Genomic DNA, 22,029 nt, shown 5'->3' on the forward strand with positions numbered 1-22,029 from the left:
TATTGCGTTACGATATATGCGAAGGCGATAGCTATAAGCTATAGTATGTACGGTACCCTAGTCCCTACTGCACCAGACTTTACTGGCAGGTAGTACTTCTATAGTACGTATAGTCAAATTTATGAATTTTTATTTAACACAGAGGGGAGATGGCAATATATTATTCAAAAATGTTTATGCAATGTGATACGACTATGACTCTACGACTACCTCTATTTCTATTTTATGATAGAAGGTACGGTAAGTAGGTACTTTGAAAAAAGGATTTCTCCGTGGGGAAACAAAATAAATTATAGATATTGCGTTGAATTCAAAAAGGACGACACGCTGGCGACGCGACGATGACGGTAGGAAAACGCATTCAAAAATATGTTGCTCTTAAAGGTTATATTCACGATTTTTTAATTAGTGGATATTATTAATATAGATGGAAATGAAACTTTTCAAGGTTACATAAAACACCTTGATTTTGTTACCACTACGGCTAGAATTACAAATCAATAATCAGATTCATGCGTGGAATGAGATTTGGTTAATTTATTTATATCGTCTATTAGGGTCAAATTTTAACCAAGTTGCACAATTGACAACGTTAGATTTTTGTGTTAAATATTAAAAAAAAAACCTTTAATTTAGTTCTTATTGAATTTGCATTATACGAATAATATGCAAGTTCGAAAATGAAATAAGTTCTCAAAAAGGCATGAAAAAAGTTACCAAAAAATAAAGTAAAAAGTGGTGCTACTTTTCAAGAATTGGCCTCATTTCACTCAACCCCGCATTTACCCTAAATCCTCTAGTGTGCACCATCTTATCTAACTATTGTAGACTGCAATAAGACCAATTTTTGTATGTATTAGGTAGTGAAAATGTTGTTGTATCACAGGTTCTTTAAATGCAAACAAAACTTTGCATACACCCAACCAAATAAACTGTTGAAATGAAAAAAGAACGATTTGGCATTTTTTTTACCAAGTTAGATAAGTAAAACTCACAAATATCATTTCAAAGACTTGGGGATGTTTTTCATAGCTAAAGGGGTATGCTCATTTTCGGCCCGGAGTGTACACCAATGAATTTGGTATCAAATTAAAGGTTGTTCTAAGCCGGATATATCTGAAAAAATATTTTGTCGATAACTCATGGGAGATCCGAGATATTTGAGATTGAAGTTCGAAATGTCCAACCATTAAAAATCTGCACTTTTTCGACATAAATGCTAATATCTTTGGATACAGAAAAGTTAGAAAAATCAAAAAGGTATTAAAATAAAGGTGTCAAAAATATCTTTTAAATAAAACTAAAATTACATTTCTATGATTTATATATTTTGAGTTATTTTTAATCAAACCTTTGAATAACAGCATTTTTTAGGCAAACTTTTGTACAATAATATCTTTTAAAATTCAATGATGATATTAATTTTTTTTGGCACCAATAAGTGGCTTAGTTCACAACCTTTATTTTCATATAATATAATTTTTTAGGGTTTCTTCAACAATTTATTTATTTTGCCAATAGTAATTCAAAAATATGCTCCCACAATACAAACAAAATCTTATACCTAACAAACACTATAATGTTAGAAGAGTAGCATGTGAGCGGTATAAGGTTAACATACAGGAAAGAGTTAACCACTCACGCTATTAAATATCTGTCAATAAGTTTTTTTCCGTTTTAGTAATATAGATATAAACACAAATAATGTTTCTTTCCCACGCTTAAGTTATAATGAACCTATTTTGTTTAGTTGTGGAACCTATCAATTGAAACAAGCGCGATCTTATTACGGGGAGCATATCCGAAATGATGGCTCATATTTTATAGAAATAAACATGGACCCAACCAGCAGTCTCCCAGAAGGTTTACCCTCTACAAGATATGCTAAATTATTACGTGGTAGGATTCAGAGCAGGCATATAAGCCGGAGAGTATATTTTGTTTACATTTTATACAATAATAATCAACAGGGCAGAGAAGCGATTGAACAATATTATTGCTATTGCATAGTAGGTCGAAGAACGGTTGGATGCTGCGCTCATATTATGACCATAATATGGTTTTTAAGTTCGGCAAGATATGAGAGTAATTTAAGACCCCCTTCTCAATTTTTAAACAACCAGTGACCTATGATTGCCATTAAAATTATTTATTTTTCTTTGAATTATTATTTAATTTATAATTATTTATTATTTTTCTTTTAATTAATTTAATTTTGTTTTGTCGATATTGTGATAACAACTTTTTTTATTCTAGTATTTCTACCACTTTAATAAGAATTATTTATTTTTTGTTTTAATTTTTCCACTTTTACTATAAGAATTATTTTTATTTTTGTGTTAGGTATAAGATTTGTTTGTATTTTGAAAGCATATTTGTGAATTATTTTTGGCAAAATGAATAAATTGTTAAAGAAACCCTAAAAAATTATTATTGAAGTTCCAGAACAAGACTGACTTTATTTAATTCAATTATGTATAACAGAAATAACGTTAAAAGATAAGAAGAAAAATTACATAAGTACATGATATGATAAAGAGGATGCTAAAAGTAGATAACAACAACCTGTGTTGCCACTTATAATATTCATATATTTTCAACAATTATACTATATGAAAATAAAGGTTGTGAACTAAGCCACTTATTGGTGCCAAAAAAAATTAATATCATCATTGAATTTTAAAAGATATTATTGTACAAAAGTTTGCCTAAAAAATGCTGTTATTCAAAGGTTTGATTAAAAATAACTCAAAATATATAAATCATAGAAATGTAATTTTAGTTTTATTTAAAAGATATTTTTGACACCTTTATTTTAATACCTTTTTGATTTTTCTAACTTTTCTGTATCCAAAGATATTAGCATTTATGTCGAAAAAGTGCAGATTTTTAATGGTTGGACATTTCGAACTTCAATCTCAAATATCTCGGATCTCCCATGAGTTATCGACAAAATATTTTTTCAGATATATCCGGCTTAGAACAACCTTTAATTTGATACCAAATTCATTGGTGTACACTCCGGGCCGGATGTCCCTTATAAAATGAGCAATCCCCTTTGGGGTTTAATTCGTCATAAAATGATTAATTAATTAATAATTAATAAAATTAGTCTCCAGTATCAATAAAAATCTGATCTTTTATATAAAAGCCATTTCCATAATATTTTTAAGGGCTTTTTTCATATATTTTTGGGAATGGATGTACATATTAATGCTAGTTTGAAAACACCCTTTACGTAAGCTGTGTTTTTGTCGGTTTTATTTTATTTGCAAGTATATTCAGTTGAATACACTCGTCAACAAAATCACGTGTGTCCCACAAAACAATACTATCTTAAATGACAAAAACGTTCTTAATTCAAATCTCACTTATACATTTTTTTTTAAATATACCCCTTTAAAAATGCTCATGATTGTTCAAACTCAAAATATCTCTTTAAGATGAAAATAAAAAAATACACATTACTAATCATCAAATATTGTTTAAATAATATAAGAGACAATAATGTAATTGCGCTTGATAAATTTTTAAATTTGTAGAAGCCAAGTTAAGAAACACAATTGTATGCCTATAAATAAATTCATACAAAACTATCGAACTATTTTTGAAAAAAAAAAGAAAAACTGCCTAACTAGAATGTGCTAAACATCTTAACTTTCAAGTTTCAACTCAATAGCTTTGGCTATATCGCCGGTACCACTTATTTCGAGATCCATTGTAGTATCATGTTTGAATAAAATCTCGATTCTGACATTTTTAAAAGACTACAATACTTGCGCTTGATTATAGTTCCTGTGTGTCAAAAGTTAAACTAATGTTTTAATATTTTTAACTTCCCATAGGAAGTTATTGTAATGGGTCCGATTTGTCAAATTGAAAATTTTGACATTTCTCGACGTTTCAAGGTCCCTAGAGTCGAAATAAAAGATTTTTAGAAAGATGTCTGTGCGTGCGTGTGTACGTACGTTAGTACGTCCGTACGTCCGTATGTCCGTACGTTCGCGACGTTTTTTTCGTCGTCCATAGCTCAAGAACCAGAAGAGATATCGACTTCAAACAAATTTTGTTATACAGATAAAAAGGCAGAAAGATGCAGAAAGGGCTCTCAAGAAAATTGCGTGGGTGGTTTTTTTACCATAGCAGTTTGAAAAAAAGGTGAAAATTTTGGTTAACCCTAAATATCTTACGAACCAAAAACGCTAGAGACTTGAATTAAATTTTATATAATAGATTGTAACGTGATACCAAACAGGTATATTTGTTGAAAAAAATCAATATAACGTTTTTTTTTTTTAATCAATAAAACTGAAAAAAAAAATTTGTCACCTCCAAAATTTTACGACTGAAATATGATTTTATCTCTAAAACAATTTTGTGCAACGAAAAATAATGTTTTTGACATCTGATAAAATTTTGAGAAAAATCTAATTGACAGTTTTTTTTATAAAAAATAAAAATCTAAAAAAAAACATTACTCAAAGTTCGTAAAAATTGAATATCGATTCAAATATCTTTTCAAAAACATTAAATTTAGGCTTCAAACTTATTTTATCTTATAAGAAATATTGTTTTCAACATTCTGAATAAATTTTGAGAAAAATCGAATTGACAGTTTTTTTTTACAAAAAATAAAAACCTAAAAAAAAATTTATAAAAGTTGGTAAAAATTGATTTTCGACTCAAATATCTTTTCAAAACTTTGAGATATTGGCTTTAATTTACTTTTATCTTTCAAAAAATCTTGTTGTCAACATCCAGCTAAAGTTTGAAAAAAAAATCGAATTGACAGTTTTTTTACAAAAAATAAAAACCTAAAAAAAAAATGTATAAAAGTTGGTAAAAATTGATTTTCGACTCAAATATCTTTTCAAAACTTTGAGATATTGGCTTTAATTTACTTTTATCTTTCAAAAAATCTTGTTGTCAACATTCAGTTAAAGTTTGAAAAAAATCGAATCGACAGTTTTTTTTACAAAAAATAAAAACCTAAAAAAAAATTATAAAAGTTGGTAAAAATAGATTTTCGACTCAAATATCTTTTCAAAACTTTGAGATATTGGCTTTAATTGACTTTTTTCTTTCAAAGAATCTTGTTGTCAACATACAATTAAAGTTTGAAAAAAATCAAATTGACAGTTTTTTTACAAAAAATAAAAACCTAAAAAAAAAAGTATAAAAGTTGGTAAAAATTGATTTTCGACTCAAATATCTTTTCAAAACTTTGAGATATTGGCTTTAATTTACTTTTATCTTTCAAAAAATCTTGCTGTCAACATTCAATTAAAGTTTGAAAAAATCGAATTGACATTTTTTTTACAAAAAATAAGAACCTAAAAAAAATGTATAAAAGTCATTAAAAATTGATTTTTGACTCAAATATTTCTTTAAAAATTTTAAGTATTGGCTTTAAAGTAATTTTATCTCATAAGAAATATTGTTGGTAAAATTTAAAAAAAATCGAATTGACAGTTTTTGTTACAAAAAATAAAATTAAAAAAAAAAGAAACAATACTAAAACTTCGTAAAAATTTACTTTCGACTCAAATAGCTTTTCAAAACTTAAAAATATTGGCTTGAAATTTATTTTATTTCACAGAAAATATTGTTTTCGATATTCAGTAATTTTTATATAAAAATCCAACAGTCATACAGTTCATATAAGAAATAAAATCTACAAAAAGAGTACCCAAATTTGGTAAAAATTGATACGAGTACATAAAGACAAACTTTTAAGCAAGACAAATCGACAGACGGGATGGGAAGTTATCAGTGTGGGTCGCATCCCAGCCTCTTTTTTATATTTTATGTAATGGTAAAACTGAACTCCAGTTATTTCATTAAAGTTGTAGAAATGTAAATCAAGCACTTGCTTATTTACAGCACAAATGCATTTTTGAAAATCTAAATCAACTTGCAGTAACATATCTTTTCGATATTGAATGTTATTCTCAAAACAAAAAATTAAAAAAAAAATTACGAACAAAATGTACTATAAACAACAATTAGAATTCTCAAGATATACGGCGAAGTCTTTATTATTAGTAAATCTTTTTATTCATCACAGATACTGTCTTGTGGATTTTTTTTTCTTTAAATGCAACTATTCATTTAAAACTAGTTCTTTGCTGTCCTGAATAAGTATGAAAATTACTTAAAGTTTAAAGTCCTAAAGAAAAAAGGATTTAAAAACTATACAATCCTTTCATAATTGAAAAGTGCTTCAATTAGATTCACAATTTTTGTTGTTATTCTCCCATCCGCCCTGAGTATGTTTACCATTTAAGTACAATACTTTATTTGAATCTCCACACCAGGTGATCATGTGACTTAGGAGGCATTCTTTTGTCCTCTATGTTAAACTCTTTAATTTTTGCTTACATGTAAATAACTCTAAAGAGAAATGTACGTAAAGAACGATCACCAATACTATTAAAGGAGTGACCACATCTACATGGTGTTGATCAGAATAGAAAAATAAATAAAGCAAAACATAAATAAATAAATAATAATACAAGGGGTACGCCAAAAAAGTGTATTTGCATGAATAGGTGAAGGGGAAAAGAGATCTGAAGAAGAAGAAAAACAAGAAAAAAACATCAAATGGAATTTAACCTCCTCAACAGTGGGAAAATTTCTTATGGGATTGTGGAGAATCATACAAGAATCTGATTTAAGTGAATTTGAAATAAAATATTAAAATGTGCTTTATGTTTTACCTTAGTCTGAGTATTTTGACTTGTTTTTTATTTCCTTGGCGTTTGTTGAAACTTAACAATAATATTTATTTGTCTATTAAGAAGTTGCCGTTCTTTTCTATTTCTATATCTAGGGTCAAATATTACAAATACTTAAAGAATTGAATAAAATGGTATGGGCGAACTTATAATCCTCTCAATACCGATAAATATTCTATGGTTTGAAAAAAAAAAATTAACAAAAACTACATTAACGTAATAAGGTATTTTCTATCATGTTCGCTTGCTGAATCTTAAACAAAATTTCTATGAATGAGCTTGAAGAATTTTAAAATTTTCTTTAGCGTGCATGTTTTTTTTCTTACAATGGTAGGAAGAAAGCACATTGTTTCACGTGTCTTGTTGATCCCTAGATGCTGACTAAGAAGGTAATGAGTAGGAAATTTAAGAAATATATTACCAACAAGTAAATATTTGAAAGGAAAAGAGTACCTGCTCCTCATACGCAACAGACTTCTTAAGGCTTTGAGTGACTACAGTCATTATAGTTAACTTAGTATAACAAAAAGATTAAGCTCGTGATTTGACTTTGACTTTGACGCTTACCAAGAATTACTAACGTCAAAAGAATTTATTTGTTTCAAATTCAAAATTTGACAATAAATTTGGAAACTTTAAAAAAAACAAATAGACTGGAATAAATCAACTATGTTTCAATTTTCTTCCTTAATTGGCTTCAAGACATTACTTTTAATATTTGTTTTAACATTTTTTTACGACCTTCAACTTTTAGTTAAAATTGTAATTAATTGACTTCGACTATAATAGTTGCAGTCACTCAAAGCAATGAAGAGTCTACTAGCTTCTACTGTAGGAGGACATATTCTTTTCTTTTCTTTTTAACATTTTACTTCTCTCTGTTTGTTATATTTTTTTTTAATTTTAAACATTCTTTGTAGAGGAGATATTAATTTTACAAGCAAGCTACAAGAGGCATATGACAAATCGCTCTCTTCATCTTCTATGTAGTAAATTAAAACAAACACTAGGCCCGAGTAAATTTTAAAATTCTTCATGCTCATAGGAAATTGGTATCAGATTCACCAGGCGAAGATGATAAAAAGCAGGTACTTTCTCAGACGCTATTACCAAAGAAGCGTGTAGTTGTTGTTTTTTTTTTTCAAACCATACAATAAAGATCACTATTGGTTGACTCAATCCTTCTAGTATTTGTAATGTTTGTCTTAAGAAGAAAATGGAAAGAGAAATTAACGACTACTTGTAAAGAGAAAAAGAAAAAAATTATAACGAAGTGTAATAAAACGGTAATAATAAAAAGTTAAAATAATCAGACTCAGGGGAAATATCAAGCACATTTCAATATTTTATTTTAAAATTTGTTCAAATGCTCAATATCTCAATAAGTCGCTTGACTATTTAATGAACTAGGCTTTTTGTTTTCTTTTACTCTCTCCTTTTTTCGTTTTTGTTTTTTTGCTCTCTATTTCTGCGTTCCCCTTTAACTACTCATGTGTACTGTTGGCATTATTTATGTCTATAAGTTTTAATGTTGTTTCCCCTCTTATAAGCTCTACAAGAGGGTCTGGTCGCTCCTTCAGTGTAGTTGAAAGAATACCTGCTAAGAAACATGATCGCCTGGTGCCGCAGTTAAAATGTTGAACTTTTATAATAAATATGCGCCAGGGTGGGAGAAGAAAAAAATTGCGATTAATCAGACTCAGAAATTATTTTGAAGCTTTTTTTAAATAGTTCATATTATCACTCTCAACTTTTAAATTTCCTTTATATTGGTAGAAATTTTTAGCCAGAACCTGAAGTCAGTGCATTAAATTTTATTAAGTCTTCAAATTCAAATTAGTTTTCGAAGTCAGTAAATTCTTTCAATTATGTTGAATTTCAAAATAACTCCTTTGACGTAAGTAATCGGCATTGATAAACATTATATATACACTTTTTTTGACAAATATATTATTTAACTCAGTTACTTTATTTCTTAGTTCAAATGTAACACCAAATTTAGTTTGGAAAGAAAAGTCTGGGATACGACCCACACTTTTTCTCTTTGGTGCCCATTTGTCGATTTTTCTAAATCTTCAACAAAATATCGATAGCAAAATTTTGTGTAAGTGACGAAAATTGATAGTTATCTTTCTTTGTTTTCATAATGCTTGATTGCAAGACCGTTTCTTATAACTTGTTTGATATTTTTGTAGGTTTTTTGTAAAGAAGTTTTCAATTGAATTTTTCTAAAAAAAATTATTAATTTTTTATCTTCCCAGAGGAAGTTATTGTAATGGGTCTGATTGTCAAATTGAAAATTTTGACGTTTCTAGACGTTCCAAGGTCCCTAAAGTCGAAATAAAAGATTTTTAGAAAGATGTCTGTGCGTGTGTGTGTACGTACGTTCGTACGTCTTTACATTCGCGACGATTTGTTCGTTGTTCACAGCTCAAGAATCAAAAATGATATCGACTTCAAAAAAATTTTATTACACAGATACAAAACAATAAGATGCAGAAAGGGCTCTCAATCACATATTGTGTGGCGGTTTTTTTTACCATAGCAGTTTAAGAGAAGGGTGAAAATGTTGGTTAACTCCAAACATCTTACGAGCCTTATAAAAATAATTTAAAAAAAATACTTGTCACCTGGAAAACTTTATACAAAATTTTTTCATCTACCAAAATAACGACTTTGAAAAATCGATTTGACAGTTTTTTATAAACTAAAAAATAAATATTACTTAAAGTTGGTAAAAATTGGATTTCGACTCAAATATCTTTTCAAAAATTTGATATGGCTTCCAACTTACTTTATCTTATAAGAAATATTGTTTTCAACATCCGGTACAATTTTGAGAAAAATCAAATTGACAGTTTTTTTTACAAAAAAACTAAAAAATAATTAACATAAGTACTTAAACACTGATTTTCGAATTAAATATTTTTTTTTTTAAACTTTGAGATCTTGGCTTGAATCTAATTTTATCTTATGAGAAATACTTGTTTTGAGCATTCGTTACTATTGTTTAAATTATCGTATTGAAATTATTTAAAGTTTTTTTTTTCTAAAAGTTCGTAAAATTGATTCTCGATATTCAGTGAATTTTTGATAAAATAGATTTTGAAACCAAACTATTTCGTTATTTGCAAAATATTGTTGGCTATTTAAAAATTTTTAAGAAGAATTCAACTGACAACTTTTTTTACCAAAACACCAAAACCTACAAACCTTTTTCAGCAAGACAAATCGACAGACAGGATGGGAAGGTATCAGTGTGGGTCGCATCCCAGCATCTTTTTGTTTCACTTTGACAGCATTTCTTTTAAGTTATTTTTTTTACTTCAAAAATGGACAAGAACTATCTGATGTTAACACAAAATTTTGCATAAAATAAAATAATTTTGAAGTCAAATATTTGAGTGGAATATCATTTTTACCAAATTTTTAGTACTTTTTATTTCATTTTTAATTTTTTTTGGGAAACAAACTGTCAAATCGATTATTTCTTTTTAAAAAATTATTCCAATTTATTTTAGGTCACATTATATAACATAAAATTTTATTGAAGTCACTTACTAGCGTTATTGGTTCGTGAGATATTTGGGGTCAGCCAAAATTTTCTCTTTTTTAAAATTGCTGTGGTAAAAGAAAAAAACACCCATTTCATTTCATTTATAATCCTTTCTGCATTTTTCAATGTTATGATCTGTAAAACAAAATTTATGTGTAGTCAATAGCTCTACTATGTCTTGAAATATGGACGAAGAGAAATGGCGTCACGTACGTACGAATGAATATACAGACATCTCTCAAACATCTCTGATTCAGATTGTAACGAACTTGAAATGTCGAAAAATTTTAAAAATTTAATTCAATAAATCGAACCGATTACAAAAATCTTCAAACCTCGTAGTGGTGATTTATGAAATTAATTCATTTGTTCAACGTAAAAATGTTTTGAATTAAGATTTCGATTACTATTTAAAAAATATTGTCTAAGCAGAATTTTAGCTTCCTTGTTTAAAACAAAACATTTCTCAACCCCAGGACTGAAAAATAGGCTCTTAGTCCACACATTTATCAATGAATCAAATGTCTTAAAATCAAAGACACACAGTAGCTCATATTTGTTCTATCTTGTTCACTTCATAAATATAGTTATATGGCCTGGCCCGGTCTGGATTGGCTTGGCCGTGCAATGTTAACTGCTTTGGAATGCGTGTTGCCATTGTTCATCATAATAGTACCTACCACATATATATGAATGTGAAGTGTATGAGATGAAAAATAAAACAAAAATATGAAACTCACTTTATTTACGAGGGCATATAAGTCAGTGTTATGGAAGGCCATTCCCGATGATTTATAAAAGTGGTTTCCTTATTGTGTTTTGCTTTATAAAAGTGTTGTGTTTCATGTTCGCTAAGGGTATTTCTTTATTTTCATGCGATTGTTTGGTGTTTTTTTTTTGTTGTAGTGGAATTTTTCGCTTATATTTTATTTTAGAAAAAGTTTATTTATATCCTCTGTGTATTAAAGCATTTTTTATTTTTATTTGGCCATCAGCAAAGCACCGGAAGCAATGGTTAGGAAGTACCCGCCGAGTATACGAATATAAAAACTATACTATACCATCATATACTAGCGTTTCCCAAGAGACAACCCTTAAATCATTTAGTCTGCAGATTTGAGATTGCATTGTCTGAAATATAAATACATTTCCAAAGAGTAATAACAACTTAATTTTATGGGAATTTTTTGTATGTTTTGTATTTGTTCGTTTTTCAGGGAAAGAAGTGTTTTAAAACGGTTTTTTTTTCACAGCATTAAATAAAATGTTGAATTGACTTGTCAGGAGGAAAATATTTAATAAAATGCACTGAGAAATGTAAAGTAGTTTGAACATTGTTACCTCAAAACCGTAAGCCATGCAAGGTCACAAAGAAACAAGCTTTTATTATGATTTATACTAACCAAAATCACAAATAAAACAACTTTAAAAAAAGCAATTCAATTCAATTCAATTTAATAATATTCAATTTAATTCAATTCAATTCAATTCAATTCAATTCATTTCAATTCAATTCAATTCAATTCAATTCAATTCAATTCAATTCAATTCAATTCAATTCAATTCAATTCAATTCAATTCAATTCAATTCAATTCAATTCAATTCAATTCAATTCAATTCAATTCAATTCAATTCAATTCAATTCAATTCAATTCAATTCAATTCAATTCAATTCAATTCGATTCAATTCAATTCAATTCAATTCAATTCAATTCAATTCAATTCAATTCAATTCAATTCAATTCAATTCAATTCAATTCAATTCAATTCAATTCAATTCAATTGGCAACGGGCCAATAAAAAGTTTTTGAAAAAAGTCGGGCACTCGAGTGAAATGTTTATATTTGTAACCTAAATGCTGAACACATATTTTTACACCATCAACGTTCAACTTTTCAATCCTTAATGTCCTGGCATTCCAATCACATTTCCAGTCAACTAAATATGTACATATGTACCTACGTTCCCTTTCCTATCCCCCTAAAAAAACTTTAAGCACAAAAACAAAACTGAAAGTTCAAAAATATTGTATACGAATAAAAACTATGATGTTATTTTTTGGTCAATATTGATTTAAATTTAGAGTTCTCATATTTGCTTGGAAAAAAAATAAAAATATCCCTCCAAGGATCTGTGTTTATCGAAAAACCCTTATTTAATCGCATTTATCTTTTTATAATGGGAAGGTTCAACTGTTACTAACCTCACCTCTTGGTCTCGAATTATACGAGCATATCGGTATTAACACCGGATGCACGTAAATCAATGTCAGGTGTCTATAACGTTAACTACCGCTGGCTACCGGCCACGCTGCTACCGCCACCGTCGCGCCACCATCATCGCCGCGCATAAACTCGCTTAAAGTTTCAACTATCAAACGAACCTAAATACAAAAACAACTATAACTTTGCACCAAATAGCAGCACCTACCGCCACCAACCCGAGTGCACACCACCGACGCCGTAGGCGTACTCTGCTTCTTTAGCAATGAACGTAAAACTAGGCGCCTAACCCAACTTATATTGTAATAGGCGAGGTATGTTTTTGAGCTTTAGTCTTTAGCAGGGTGTTGTTTTTTTTTGTTTTGTTTATATCGGAAACTACATAACGTTGCTTATGGTTGTAGTACCTTAGTTGGTGGGGTTTGTAAGGGTTTGAGGGGTGCGGTATGCCATACGTACGATACACAGCTGAGGTACCTCCCCATATGGCCATCACGAATTGCAACACAAATTGAAATGTTTTTGAACGATTTTTCACATTCCGGGTCATGTCGGAAATCGGGTGGAATTTTAAAGGCAAAAAGAAAATGTTAGTTTATACTGCAGTTTGTGCATCAGAATTGGTTTTTGTTGTTTTGGTTGCAGGGGCAAGCGTTTTGTTGTTGAAAGTAGGTGGTATCGGAATTTAATTCATTACATACTGCAGAAAACTTGCGTAAGATATGAGTATAGCTATTTAGGTAATATTTATGAAGGAAAGAGAAGAGAGAGGGGCTTTGCTTTAACAACGATTAACATCGAAAGTACTATAAGTCAACAATCAAGGACTGCGAAATTAAAAATCACTGCCTAACATGTCGAACAGAGGGATACATTGAATTTTTTGAAACAATACGTGCGTTTTTTTGGAAAAAAACATCCGTACTGAAATACAAATGTAAATTGAGTAATTAATAAGCATCAAATATTAATTTATAACAATTTCAAATAAATAGAATTAATACATGAAGGTTTTTGTTCAGAAATTAATGGTATATTTTTAAATATTATTTTCTTTTCAATTATTTAAACTGATTTATATATATGTATGTACTTTTCTTTCAATTTGGTATTGTTTTATTGATTAATATAACAAATTATTTTGTTTCTGGTATTTTGTGTTGTAAAATAGAGATATTTGCGCGACATTTTAAGCAACCTGTTGTAAGGGGTTTAACAATTAATAAACTAGTCCAACAATTGTACACCTTTCTCTTTGTTTTGCTAACTAGCATATTACTGGCTTTTATTAAGGAGCAAGCATCCAAACATGTCAAAAATTCACAGTTCTTGAAAATAAACAAAGCAAATACGCTTAAACAGACCGATTAATTGAAATTCCCAATTCTTGGCTGGGCCATTTCATCCACTTCTCTTTTAAGAATAATTCTATGAAATTTGCAAATTGCTAAAATGAATGTTGAAGACATTCTGTCATTTTAACATTCGGATATTGTTAAAGAATATTATGGTTTTAAAATCGTTTAAAATTGTTAAGCTTAGTAAATTCTAAAATTGGCTTTAATATTTTACCTAAAAAAAAAAATATTAAATGTTTAAAATGTTTCACTATTATTCTTTTTTATTTTCAAGCAAAACCGAGGGCTATTTTGAAGTAACACCAATTACTTCACTAAAAAAGAGGCTGGGATGTGACCTCTTTTTTATAACTTCCCATTCCGTCTGTCGATTTGTCTTGCTTAAAAGTTTGTCTATACGTACTCGTGTCAGTTTTTACCAAATTTGCGTACTATTTTTTGTACATTTTATTTTTGATGAAAAAACGGACTGTTGAATTTTTATATAGAAATAAGTGAATATCGAAAACAATATTTTCTGTGATAAAATAAGTAAAATATTTTTAATTTTTGAAAAGCTATTTGAGTCGAAAGTTTTTTTTACCAAGTTTTATTACTGTTTTTTTTAGAGTTTTATTTTTTGTAAAAAAACTGTCAATTCGATTTTTTTCAAAATTTTATCGAATGTTCAAAACAATATTTCTCATAAGATAAAATTAGTTTAAAGCCTTTATCTCAAAGTTTTAAAAAGATATTTGAGTCGAAAATCAATTTTTACCAACTTTTATTAATTTTTTTTTAAGTTTTTATTTTTTGTAAAAAAAACTGTTAATTCGATTTTTCTCAAAATTGTATCAGATGTCAAAAACATTATTCTTCGTTGCACAAAATTGTTTTGAAGATGAAATCATATTTAAGTCGTAAAATTTTGGAGGAAACAAATTTTGTTGAATTTTTCAAAAAAATATACTTCTTTGATATCAGGTTACAATAAATTATATAAAATTTAATTCAAGTCTCTAGCACTTTTGGGTTAACCAAAATGTTCACCTTTTTTTCAAACTGCTATGGTAAAAAAACCAAAACGCAATTTTCTTGAGAGCCCTTTCTGCATCTTTCTGCATTATTATCTGTAGAACAAAATTTATGTGAAATCGATATCTCTTCTAGTTCTTGAGCTATGGACGACGAAAAAAACGTCGCAAACGTACGGACGTACGACTGTACGTGCACACGCACGCATAGACATCTTTCTAAGAATCTTTTATTTTGACTCTAGGGATCTTAAAACGTCTAGAAACGTCAAAATTTTCAATTTGACAATCAGACCCATTACAATAACTTCCTCTTGAAAGATTAAAATTAATAATTTTTTTAGAAAAATTCAAATGACAACTTTTTTACAAAATACCTACACAAGTATCAAACAAGTTACGAGTTATAAGAAACGGTCTTGCAATATGAAAACAAAGAAAGATATCAACTATCAATTTTCGTCACTTACACAAAATATTGCTATCGATATTTTGTTGAAGATTTAGAAAAATCGACAAATGAGCCCCAAAGAGAAAAAGTGTGGGTCGTATTCCAGACTTTTTTTCCTAAATTAAATTTGGTGTTATATTTGAATTAAGAAATAAATAATTTTTATCAATGCCGATTACTTACATTGAAGGAGGCAATTTGAAAGTCAACATACTGTATTGAAAGAACTTACTGACTTTCAAAACTGATTTTAATTTTAAGACTTAATAAAATTAAATGCACTGAATTCAGGTTCTGGCTAAAAATTTCTACCAATATAAAGGAAATTTAAAAGTTGAGAGTGATAATATGAACTATTTAAAAAAAGCTTCAAAATAATTTCTGAGTCTGATTAATCGCAATTTTTTTCTTCTCCCACCTTGGCGCATATTTATTATAAAAGTTCAACATTTTAACTGCGGCACCAGGCGATCAAGTTTCTTAGCAGGTATTCTTTCAACTACACTGAAGGAGAGACCAGACCCTCTTGTAAAGCTTATAAGAGGGGAAACAACAGGAAAATATACAGACATAAATAATGCAAACAGTACACATGAGTAGTTAAAGGGGAATGCAGAAATAGAGAGCAAAAAAACAAAAACGAAAAAAGGAGAGAGTAAAAGAAAACAAAAAGCCTAGTTCATTAAATAGTCAAGCGACTTATTGAGATATTGAGCACTTTGAAAAAATTTCAAATAAAATATTGAAATGTGCTTGATATTTCCACTGAGTCTGATAATTTTAACTTTTTTATAATACCCTTTTATTACACTTTGTTACAATTTTTTGCTTTGTCTCTTTACAAGTTGTCTTTAATTTCTCTTTCTATTTTTTTCTTAAGACAAGCATTACAAATACTAGAAGGATTGAGTCAATCAATGGTGATCTTTATTGTATGGTTTCAAAAAAAAACAGTCCGCAATATCAACTGGTTAGTTAATAAATTGAGTTGATTTCTTCCTACCAGTAAAAAAAACATGCATGCTTAGTAAATCTTAAAATTCTTCAAGCTCATTTATATAAAATTTGTATAAGATTCACCAGGCGCACATGATAGAAAATAGGTATATTCTCATTCCCTATTACTTAAATATAGTTTTGTTTTTTTTTGTCAAACCATAGAATATTTATCAGTATTGAGAGGCCTATGTTCACCCATACCACTTTACTCAATTCTTTAAGTATTTGTAATATTTGTCTCCAGACTAAAATAGAAATAGAAAGAAACAACAACTTCTAAACAGACAAACAAATATTATTGCAAAATTTAAACCAACGCCAAGGAAATAAAAAACAAGTGAAAATACTCAGACTAAGGTAAAACATGAAGCACATTTTAATATTTTATTTCAAATTTACTAAAATCAGATTCTTGTAACATACTCGTAATAATTCTTCACAATCCCATAATTTTCCCACTGTTCAGGAACTTAAATTCCTTTTGATTTTTGTCTTCCTTTTCTTCATCTTAATATCTGTTTTCCCCTTCACTCATGCAAATACATACATTTTTTTGGGATACCCCTTGTATTTCTCTTTAGAATGATATACATATAAACAAAAATTAAAGAGTTTAATATAGAGAATACCTCCTAAGACACATGATCGTCTGGTGTAGAGATTCAAATAAAGTATTGTACTTCAAGGTAAACATACTCAGGGCGGATGGGAGAATAACAAAAAATATTGAGAGACTCAGGAATCTAATTGAAGCACTTTTTAATTATGAAAAGATCGTATATTTTTTAGATTCTTTTTTCATTAAAGCTTCAAGTAATTTTCATACTTATGGAAGACAGCAAAATACTATTTTAAACTTAATTTAAAGAAAAAAAATCCACATGACAACATCTGTGATGAATAAAAAGATTTACTAATAATCAAGTTCGCCTTAAATCTTGAGAATTCAAATTGTTGTTTATTGTAAATTCGTTCGCATTTTTTTAAATTTTTATTTTTGAAAATAACATTCAATATCGAAAAGATAGGTTATTGTTAATTGATTCAGGATTCTATGGTACCGACCATAGCCAAAGCTATTGAGTTCAAACTTGAAAGTTAAGATCAAGTAGATTCTCGTTAGGCAGTTTTTTTTGTCAAGAATGGCTCGATAGATTTTTTATGAATTTTTTTCTAAAATTGTGTTTCTTATCTTGTCTTCTACAAAATCTAAAAATGTTTGAAGTGTAATTACATTATTGTCTTTTATATTTTTTTAATAATATTTAATGATCAGTAATGTGTATTTTTTAAGAAATATTAAACTTTGTTTCGATATCTTAAGCACGAGTTAAAATGTGTAATTCATAAACATCAACTAACTGCAAATATTCATTTCAAAAAAAGAACTAATACATTACGTTTTATTTTCTTTTAAATTATTTAAACTGATTTTGGCAAGAGTACGATAACTTAGGCGACAAGATATTATAAATAGCGGAAAGGGCAATTTAAAAAAAAAATATTATTTAAAATGAAAAAAAATAGTAAACAAATAACGGTAATAATTACAACTAGCATGTATATTTTTTTAAAACCAACAATCTGTTCTATTGACCAGTTTTTAAATCAAGTCAAAACTATGTGTAGTTTTAAAAAAAATTAATTTCAAAAGTTAAAAAAGGTTTAAAGTGTAATTTTTCAATACTTTACTATTGCTTTTATTTAACAAAAAAAACTAGATGATTTTATGTCTTCTAGTTCTTGAGTAAATTGAAAATTACCAGCAGTGTGGTCTTGTTTTGATAGTTATAATGGTAGGTGCGAGTTTATGTGTATGCAACAGTAGGATGTGTTATACATGGCAGTTATTCTAGCGGTTTATTTTTTAATTCATAAAATAGTATTTCGATAACTATATCTCCTTAGCTCTATACACATACTTACATATATAATAAGTTTGAAGAGTATAAGCTTGTTTTACCATCTTCTTCGGTATGAAGCGTTTCCTTCTAGACATTATTTTGGTTTTATGTTGATAAGTGGATAAGCCAATAATTCAACATTCCAAAAATTGTTCGTTTAGCAAAATTTGCAATTAATTTCTGGATGTAGAGATTAAATTAGTATCATCTTCTGCCGTTCTTTTATAAAACTTTAATTTCACATTTCAAATTACGGAATATTTCTTTAAAAATTGTGGAAATAAGTGCCGGTGAAAGGTCACCTTACCTTACTCTACGTGCCGTATGAAATATTGGTCCAATACTTTCAGTTTTAATACATGCAGTATATATTTTGCAGAATACGAACAATTTTCGATACCACACCTTGTTTAATAAAAGGTTTTACAACTGCATCGAATGCTTTTGGGAAATCAATAAATACAATATATGTAGGTACATAAAAGCGTTATATTATAATAATGCTTTTCTTTAATTTGGTTCATTGTTGGAAGTCCAGTCCTAAACTCCGTTTGCTCAAAATGTTGATTGAATTCAAGCCTTCCTTTCATTAGACTTAACAGACATTCTTTAAATGCTTTATAAACGCAAAATAGTATTCTAATGGGCTTATAGTTCTTTATATCATCTGTCTTGCCTTTTTTGTGGATGAGGTTAATAGAGGATTTCTTCCATTGTTCTGAAATTTCTTTGGTGACCAAAATTGAAATCTTCCTATTAACATTTCCACATCCTCCCCTTCATCTTTCCTTCCCTATTGAATTTGAAAACAACTTTTTGAAATGGAAAATTATTGTTATGATTTTCGTAGAGCTGATTTCTCCAAACTTAACAATCTTCTTACCTCAGCCGACTTTCAATTAAGATCCCTCCACTTAGTAGTTGAGTCCCTTATAAATTGGTTTTATTTGATTCTTTCGTACTGTATTGAAGAATCAGTACCGTTCTCTAGTAGAAAAGATTTCACCTCTGCTCCACCTTGGTACAACAGAGAGCTCCGTAGCCTAAGAAAAACTCGTATCAAGCTTTGGAAGATCTTTTTACAGTCCAACTCTGATACTGATCACAACAACTATCTTCTCGCCCATAATTCTTTCTCCGAATTAAGGGGATCCCTTTATAACCAATACCTTAACCAAATAGAAAATAACCTTCTTTCTGATGCAAGGAAATTTTTCAAGTTTATAAATGTCAAACAAAAATCTGATGGGTTTCCACATTCAATGAGTTTCTCCAACTTAATCTCCTCTGATCCAACAACCATATCAAATCTATTTGCTAATAATTTAGCAAATCGTATACTGAACATTTGCATGATCCTCATCCACACTACTTTAGTTATTTAGATAGTTGCACTCAAACCTCCCTTTCATCGTCAAAGAAATGGTACTTTCCAAAATCGTAAGCCTCAAAGAAAACTTTAGCCCTGGTACTGATGGCGTCCCATCAGTTGTTCTACAAAAATGTATACATTCTTTGTCAAAGCCTCTAACTGCACTCTTTGAACTTTCTTTTTCCCAAGGTGTGTTTCCTCATACATGGAAAGATTCATTTATGTTTCATATTCATAAACAAGGCAATAAAACTGAAATTAACAAATATTATTGCTAAACTTTCATGCATTCCAAAACTTTTTGAAGGCTTAGTTTATTTCCATTGCAAGCCTTTATTCTTCCCCGCGCAACATGGTTTTCGTATAGGTAGATCAACTACGACTAAATAATTGAATTTATATCCAAAGTTTTGTCAGCCCTTGAGAATGGCAAAGAAGTTGATGTTGTATACACTGATTACAGCTAAGCCTTTGATAAAATATCCCAAAAGATAATTTATCTTAAACTAAGAGCTCTAGGCTTTCCATCTATATTTATAAACTGGATAGGCTCCTATCTTGCGAATAGAACTTATAGAGTCCTTTTCCGTAACTCAGTCTCCAATCCTATACATGCAACTTCTGGAGTCCCACAAGGTAGTCACTTTGGCCCCCTTCTCTTCGTCTTATCTTATAACGATGTCTGTCTTAAATTAAAAAATTTAGATATCCTAATGTTTGCGGATGATAAGAACATTTTTAAGATTATTTCTACTCCATCTGATTCCTTACTTTTACAAAACGATATTAATATCTTTTTTTTTAAGCTAGTGTTAAGTTAAGTTGAGTTATGATAGCTTATATTAAGCTGAATAAATAAATAAATTATATTACTATAAAAGAAAATTATTTTAATCCAAGACCAACTGATTTAAATCATTTTTAATTCTTATACATATTTTTCTTTTTGCAGGCTTAAACTATATAATAAAACGGAAGAAGGACCAACAGATCTATAGCAATTCAATTTTTCGTCAATATTCGAACATGATTTATTTTCAACCCTCAATATTACGGTAAGTAGATCAAATATTTTTCTCACGAGAAACTATAATGAGTGATGAATTCATTTATTTGTTCACTTAATTTAGGTTTCAATTCACTGAATTATTTTTGGCAAAAGAAGCTTTTCAATACAACAAAATTTTCTATGTCCATATAACATAAATCAAATCCAGCCTCAAAAAATGCATAATTTAATTTTATTACTCTTATTGGGGTCTTTCCGTGTAATATTGTTTTTTTTTTCTATTGTTGTGTGTGTGTGTGTTATTTTTTCCTATTTTTCATAAAAGAATAAATTTGGTTCTCTTTTAATATTTATTCACCTTCCTATATAAAAGCTCCTAAACCAACCTAGGGATGTCATTCTTCTATAGAAAAACACACAATATCCTCATTCTCCCTTTTCAGTTTTATAGAGTAAAAGGTACCTATACACAAACAAAAAACAACACAATAAACGAATACAAAAAAATCACATGCCCCAAACACAAAACAATTTGTTAAAGTGGCTAAATGAAATTAGATTTGCGTTTGGGGAGAGATGAATGACACACTTTTCCTTCAAAAAAAAAATAGGCAAAAAGTGGCTATGAAATGGACAGGGGAGGTTTAATAATATTGTCCTTTATTGGTTTAGGTATAGGCCAACAAAAAAAATAAATAGTTAAGGCATTTTTTTGTCCTCTTTTTTCAACTTTTTTTGATTCCTGATTTGACGTTGTTTCGCAAGAATCTTCTTAAATTGAAAAGAATACACTTGTATCTACTTTAAAGAAATAAGTTTTTCTATAATGTGATTCTTTAAATAAATTTCAAGTGTGTTTTTGACACGTGATTGCCAGTATACTAGGTATGACAACATTTAATTTGACTTTTCTTATTAACATCTGACTGACATAGATCAATTTTCTTTTCTCAAAGCATAATGAGATTTTGGTCTTTAAGACCAATAAACATTTGTTTGACTTACTATAAAAAGCTTGTTAAAGCTCCTATAAATATTGTATCTTGTCGTGATTGGATGAGCACAGTCCTACTGAGCCCACATTTAAAGATGTTCACTGTAGGTGTAGGACATCACTCATGCAATTTACTATGGCTCTTTTGTTCAGAACCTTGTTAAAATATAAACTGTAGGTCCCTTTCATCTCTGACAACATTGCTCGCATACAGGAATGGTTGAGAGTTGTAAGTCACTAGGCCCTGATTCTTCATGGACTGTTGTGCCACTTAGTTTATTTATTTTAATAGATTGTGCGTTTTAATATGTTTCCTGCCAAAAAGAATAACCTTTAACTTTATTTTTAGGATTAACTGGGCCTTAAAAATCCATGTTTTAGTTGTTGAACGTGAAACTAAGTTTTCCTGGTTG

This window comes from Eupeodes corollae, chromosome 1, assembly GCF_945859685.1.
Source record: "Eupeodes corollae chromosome 1, idEupCoro1.1, whole genome shotgun sequence".
In the NCBI taxonomy this organism is placed as follows: domain Eukaryota; kingdom Metazoa; phylum Arthropoda; class Insecta; order Diptera; family Syrphidae; genus Eupeodes; species Eupeodes corollae.